Here is a 7,338-nt window from a genome sequence, read left to right as displayed (position 1 = left end):
TTGCTTTCTCTCAGAAGCGTAGTCAGGTTTACTTAGGCAATGTATATTGAGTCGATCAGCTTGTTCAAGAATGCTTTCTTGAGCTTTTAGCAATGCCCATTTGTAGTAGTCTCTACTACTGAGCATGGGAGGAGGAGATGCTTTAACGTTTTGGACTGGACTCGGACTGGAGGAGGTTGCACTGTCCTTCCTTCCGCAGTCAGCATTTCCATCGTCTGTGGGATGTAAAATTGGGTTTTCTTATGCTCCAGTTCACTTTTAATCTCTCAGATAGTTCTGACTCTTGCTCTTAGTTGCCTCATCTCATCCTGTGGTTACCCACATTTCCCATGCTGAAATAGCTTACGATGCTTGTTTTTCAAGTGCAACCAGGTGAGAATTGTAGTCATCTCGATTCATGTTAGCAGAGGATAGCTGTTGAACTATTTGGCAGTCCTTTTCAGCCCTTCTAATTGCAGCTACAGTATAAGACTGTATTCCATATATACAGTATTTCAGAGATGCAAGCGTCTTCATCACATAAACAACATACCCCGAGTGATTTGTGAGGTCTTTTTCGAGAAGGCATTCTTGTGATGCAAATGTATTAGTCTTTTGAACGCATATTGTTTTGAGAAGCCAAACGCTTCTCAAGCGCTTTTAAGTCTGTTTAGCTCTGCCCGCTTACGAATAAGATTAACTCACTTTGTGAAGGAACCTTTAACTGTTGCCCACGGCGTTTGAAGTCCCTTCAGCCCTGATAATGGATCCTCCATTTTACTGGATCTCAGATCGTCAGCATTTTAACTTGGAACTTTTAAACAATCTCTTTTCCAGCCTATACAGTGAAGGCTTATTATTGGGTCGACAAGGACGGCGACTAGGAGGATTACAGACTGGAAGAGCCCTTCTGGGTGTCCCTCTCCTGTATCCTTGACCCATCTCTTATCTGGGACTCCCACTCTCTCCATCCATCTAAGCCAGGTAGGCTGCCAGGGGCACCTTATACCGCCTGTCTGCTCTTTGTTGCAGTGCACTTCTGGTCCAACCGTGGCAAAACCACCTGGTCGCACCTGGGAACAATTGTAATCAGGCCCTTCATAAGCCACGCTTGGACAATCACGTGCTACCAGATTGTTGCAACGTCTACGCTCGCTTCCTGCTCAACCTTCTCCTTGTGTTGTGCTACCCTGCTTGTGTCTTGCTCCTTGGTCCTGCTTTGTGTTTACAGCAGCTGCCTCAGTTTCAAACCTGTTCTTAAGTTTAGAATAATTACATTGGAGGCTAACTAGTTAGCTCAGTAGATTGCTATGTGTAAAGCTGCGGCCGTCTCTTGTATCACTTCAGAGATCCCGTAGCCTGCTCCTGAGGGTTGCGCAATGTGGTGTAAACAAAGCTGGCTAAACAAACGTCATAGTAAAAGTGGACGATAGGCTAATGTCACATTTTTTAATGCCATGCGATTGCCCCACATTATGTTTGAGATACTACAACAAGGAACTTTCCCAATGTTATTTTGTCTTATCACGTCCACTGTATTTGGGAATAGGAGTATAAAGGTGACTTTAATAGTCTCTAGTCTCTAATAATGTTAAAAAATGTTTTAGAAAGTCATAAACAGGTTTTCTATGCACTAAATATGAAAATATTCAATGTATTAATATTGAATCCTACTTTGCAGAAATTCACCTATCACGGTCTGGAACCTGAACCATGACAAACGAGGGACGACTGTTTTACAAAATGCTAAGCAATCAGGTTGTACCTTCATCCATGTTCTTTTTACAGAGAACTGTTTGATTTAGTGTTAAAGATAAAGTATGTCTGGACCAATTGTGGAATGGTAAATGCAGTATGCATCATTGCAGTATGAATCATTTTCCTCTTTGGTCCAGACCAGAGTACCAGATTACAAGTGTGGGTATAGTCTACACACTCCTGAAGCTTGCTGTACCCACCAGTCAGTCTGCTGTCCAGCACCACTCCAGCAGGTACCATCTCAGGTAGCTCCAGCAACATTTCTGCACCAGAGCATCATGGCTGCTGCACTGCAAGCTTTCTGCAGTCCGCAGGCTTTCCACCTGAGGTCTCTTTCCCTGCATCCCAGTCACCACCTGGTGTATCCTGCTGTGCTGCTTTCCAGCTCCCAGGTTGTCCACGAGTGCTCTTGCCCGCTCACTCAGACATCCTTCTTTCACACTATCACTTTTAAACCGCCTCCATCGACTTGTACACTCCCCTTCCCTCCAGAATTTCCATTGGGATCACTCTGAAGAACATGATGGATTGCCTTGGGGGTCTCAGAGAGAGTGTTGTTCTGTCACAGTCCTGGTCAAATTATGTATTAATAAAAACATAACCCAAGGGATACTGTCGCTCGATGAGAACCATGATGCACATATAGAGCTTACGATTATTTTCACATTAAATAAACATTACTGCACTGCAAGGACAAAAATAATCATCTAAACAACCATTATTGTTCAAATTCCTTTTGTATTCAAATTTTACACATCTGTGCTGATCTGTACTTACTTGGAGCCCTTTTGCACAGGTGAGTAGTGTGCATGTGTGTTGAGCATAGCCATGTTGATGGTGCCTTGAAACCAAAATCCATCAATGAGCCCAGCCATGCGATTACAGCCTGCCATCTGAAACGCTGACTGCTGCGGCTACTTTATTAGGCAAAGTGCTTTTGTGTTTGTGTGTGTGTTACTCCAGACAAGGTGCTAAGTGCTTTTTCTACCAGCTATCCTTTTTTTTTTTCCATCCAAGACCATTTCCTCACATGGCTCTCCTTTTTACTACCGAGAAGACTGCGATTACTGTATGCTGCATTATTTATTATTAAGTTATACCCAGCCACTTTACTCTGCTTTACTTTCCTTTAGGTGTGCCCTAATCCAGAATTCCAGTCTTTACCCACTTGAGCTTGCTTGTCAGCAGACATGGGTAAATGTATGCATGCTGTGTGAGTATACTTGCGTGTGTGCACATTTAGATGTGTCAGTGTTAGAGGTCAGGCAGGTGGTGAAACAAGGATTGATGTATCCATTTGGAGACAGGTGTTAAGAGCAAGACTGAGGGCCGAAACAACATCAGTCAGTCTCGGTCTGATGCCTCGGCGCGCCTCCACCACTGGCCTTGATTACTTGTTGTTACTGGAGTGTGAAATCTGAATATGCCTTTTCATCACTCAAAATTTGGCTTGTCTTAACGCAACAAAGCATGTGGCAATACTGCAAGCAATTTTGTGGTGAAATGTTATTCCAAAATTTGTTTTGGTAACACCAAACATAAGTAGTCTTCTTCTTCTTGTGTCTGATGGCTGGATGACACATTTCACCGGTCATGAATAAGAAATTGGATAATGGTATGGCACGAGGGATGCTCCGATCAGGGGTTTATCCTGCCAATTCCAACACTGATCATCCAGGACTGAAATCGGCTGATACGATACCGATCACATGTCTTAATGATACATTAATTTATTTATGATGAGTGTTATTGGCCACGGGTGCCAAATAAAGGGGAAAGGTTTGGACAATTCCAAACACTTGACTGCCAGGGAGCCCCAAAAATAGGTAATTACTAATAAAATTATTAATTAATCAACACAGCCCAGGCTATGAAATGAGAACAAAATATCATAAGCATAGAAGGGAAACCAAACCAAAACAAACAGAGAGAAACCAATAGGCAGCTCACCTGAAGCAGCTAAGCAGTGTCACTGCAGAGCGCGACAGTATCCTCCCACTCTCAACAAACTGGGCCCCCTGACGGATTACCTGGCTTGTCTGGAAATTTACGAAAATATTCCACTTATAAATAAGGAATTCTACTTTGAGGAAATTTACTTATCACGGTTGGGTGTGGCATCGATTAACTACAATAAACAATGGATTACTGTATATCAAGAAGTAAGTAGGTGTTAAAGTAATGACACAATAAACCTTGTGCAGTGTAAATGAAAAGGAAGAAATACAAATTTAAAAATAAGGATACAATTAAATTAAAATTGAATAAAAGTGACAAATAGGAAGAAGTTGTTAATAATAAATAGAAATAAGCTAAAATAAGTGGAGGCATTAAATAATACAAGTAAATCCAAAATATCAAGGATAAATATGTTAATACTGGAGTAAAAATTTTTACATCTTTGCAAAATTTACAGAAATAAATTCCTGTATATAAAATGAGCAATAACCTATTGGTGATGATTAATCAATTTAATGTTTTTTTTTAATATTGATGAATTTGGGATAATCTATGTCATTATTGTAGTGTTGTTATTGACGACTGTTGATGACTTCAAGCTGCATCAAATCTTTGTGAATTGTGTCTTTAATTTCCTTGTGGATATCATCTTCCATATTTGTCCAGTTTCACTTGACAACAAGTACTTTGAGTTCCGCTTGTCTTCCCTTTAACTACATTTTGCAGTTGGTGCTCCCAGTGTCTTGAATTGTCCCCTGCTTCCTTAAGTTGCGTGCTTCCTTGGTGATGTCAGTGTTGTGTTTTGTCTTATTTTTTTATTAACTTAGAGGTTTGTACCTTTAGCTAATAATATTATTTGTGGATTATAAATGAATTTTCTGTACGGTTCCAATTGTTTAACATTTTAAGTAAAAATTGCTGAAATTTCCTGATAAAACCTGAGATGGGGTCGCACGAGCCAAGTTGACCCTTTGATTGCACGATCCTTCATTAACAGCGTTGGATGGCGAGTTCCTGTTTCTGTGTGTCAGGTTGTTGCCAATAATGTAATGTTTGCAAGAGACATTTATTGTACACCATGCCTTTCTAAAGCCTGTGTAATGTCTGTAATGTAAATGTGACTTAATTCATCTTGCTAATCGGACAATAAACTGCAGACAAATGTCATACGGTGAGGTGCACAGTACTCTGGCTCACCATGAAGGGAGCGTACGTGAGCTGGCCGGTGCCTGACGTTGCCGCCCTTCTACAGGGAGGCAAAGCAGCCGAGAGACTGAAAAATAAATGGGCTTAAGAATATTGAAAATAACACTTTTACCTAAAGTTGATTATTCTCTTCTTTGTCTTGTTATCCTCTTAATGAGCAACCAGTATTAACATTGATAAGAGCACAAGAATTTCAAGTCTTAAAAAAAAAAATCAGTGCCTCACCAGCCGTGAACCTTGTTGAACATCATGGCTGAATATGTCCATGAATGAAAACTTCCTCTAAATGACCTCACGCTGTAAGCTGACAGCCAGACAGCTGAGCGTTTAAATAGCTGGAGTGTGTTATAAAAAGACAGTGAGCACCTGCTAAAAGTCTATTAATCTTCAGGTGTGTTGAGGAGACATTCGTTATCAGAGCTTCGGAATTAAACATGAGCATGAATTCTTCAAAGGCACAATATAAAAGAGTTGGATAATTTTAGAAGGGATCACTCCACCTGTAATTTTAGCTCCCCTCAAAGGTCTCTCTGTCTGTGCCGTTGTACTAATCTCTTTTGGAAATTTCAAGCTCTGTTCTGGAATATGTATTCACAAAGTGGATTAAGAGATTCAAGCTTTTGGAGCATTCAAGCTTTGTTTTTCATGTTATTAAGCTAAACCTGTTAGAGTATGTTTTAGACGACAAAAAGCTAAAACAAAACGGAGAGGAAACCCTTTTGAGTATGAATGACAAATACTTAGCAGCATCACTGTGGCTGATCTCAACACAGGTTGCAACATCATGGGTCAGATCTTTAAGTAGAAAATTTATGTCAACAAGAAATGCACAAAGCAATCCCCCAAGTGACTGCCAGACAGATTCTATAGTCCGAGCAGCTTTGCAAAAGGGTGTGTGCAAAGCAGGCAAGCGTGAGAAGAGATAGAAGTTTTTTCGCCAGACACTGTGAGAGCCAGTATCTGATAATGCTAGTAAATATGTGCCATAGCAGGATTTCGAACTAGGCTCGCCCATGTAGAGCAAAAGAGAAATTTGCAATGCACCATACAGGCATCTGGAGTGGTGGGAACTCCAACATATTAAGTAAAACAGCCGCAACTGCCGTAAGACTGCTGACAGACAAACCTTTTACAAGTTGTTTGATATTCTGCACCTAGGTTAGTGCGTGTTTAAGTGCCTGCAGCGTCACACACTAACACACAAACAACAGCATATGTGGAAATGTTTTTTCATGAGCTTTTCAAAAGTAAACATCTTTTGCGAAAGTGTACTTTGTGAAAATAGCCCTGTAAGAAATTCATACTAAAGTTGATTTAAAAAGTTCATATCATTAAAGTTCAGACATTTAATCCAAAAAGAACTCTGGTTAGCGCCCTCGTTTAAACCATACAAACTTGTATGACTCTGCCTTTTAAAATCATCGGAAACGATAATCCCAGGAACCGGGGTCGTTCAAATTCAAACGATGCCCAACCCTACTCACCAGAGACGTCAATTTCCTCCTCCCCAGTTAGACACTGTGGGCGTAACTTATCTTATTAAACAGTTTTGCTCTGATCAACCATCAGGGCTGGGCCTGCCTCTTAGCTCTGATCAACTAGTCAAAACTCGAGGCCTGCAAGTTGGCCCTAAGAGGTGAATCAGAAGTCTGATTGGCTAAAAAAAAAAACAACCCAAAACAGTCAGTTTGCTAATTGCGTGTATGTGACATGGACTGGCACTCCTGATTCTGAAGGCCCTGGGCAGGTTACATTGATATGGCAACACATCGAAGCTGAAATCTGATTGGACAGAAAAAAATGTAACATACACACACTACTGGAAGCATTGCAGCTAAGATACACGCTATGAAATTAAGATAATAATGGTTAATAACACCTTCTTTGTTTCTGTGGGCTTTTTGTGATAAAAGTACATTAAGTGCACAGCTGGACTCACGAGTTTGTAATTTGTAATTATTTTAATTATTTGAAAATGTTATTTATCGAAGAATTACCTGTTAGCAGTTTGTAGTTGTTTATGTTAACAGTCATTTAAGGTATTTACACAAAAGCTAAACAGTTTTATGTTTTGCAATTTCGTTCTCTTAGTGTACCAAAAATTAACCGAACCTTCACCTTAACACCGAGGTGCGTACCGAACCGTGATCATGGCGTACAGTTAAACCACTGTTAGTTGTTGATATGAGTTAAGTTTGTCTATGTCTGAAATATTTTTGTAAATGTAGTTCAGGTAAACTAGTTCTCGTAGGTTCTACTAAGCTACTAGACTGAGAATGCACTGATCTAACAGACTGAATTTAAAGGTGCATTAACATCTAACAATAGTTTTATTTTATTTATTGAAACTATTTTTTTTAGTGATACACGGAGACAATTGCTTACGATGACCATATATTAGGGACTGAATTATAATGCATCCGCTACACTATGATG

General features: G+C 40.1%; 1 long non-coding RNA gene across 1 annotated transcript; it reads left to right on the top strand.

Annotated features, from left to right (window-relative positions):
* Positions 1-834: 834 nt before the first annotated feature.
* Positions 835-1,999, top strand: LOC129190065 (uncharacterized). Its single transcript, XR_008572927.1, has 3 exons — positions 835-963; positions 1,661-1,737; positions 1,875-1,999. It is a non-coding gene; the product is annotated as an uncharacterized LOC129190065 (long non-coding RNA).
* The last annotated feature ends 5,339 nt before the right edge of the window (positions 2,000-7,338 follow it).

Source organism: Dunckerocampus dactyliophorus, chromosome 11 (genome assembly GCF_027744805.1).
Source record: "Dunckerocampus dactyliophorus isolate RoL2022-P2 chromosome 11, RoL_Ddac_1.1, whole genome shotgun sequence".
In the NCBI taxonomy this organism is placed as follows: Eukaryota; Metazoa; Chordata; class Actinopteri; order Syngnathiformes; family Syngnathidae; genus Dunckerocampus; species Dunckerocampus dactyliophorus.
This window is presented reverse-complemented; position numbering and strand designations above follow the sequence as displayed.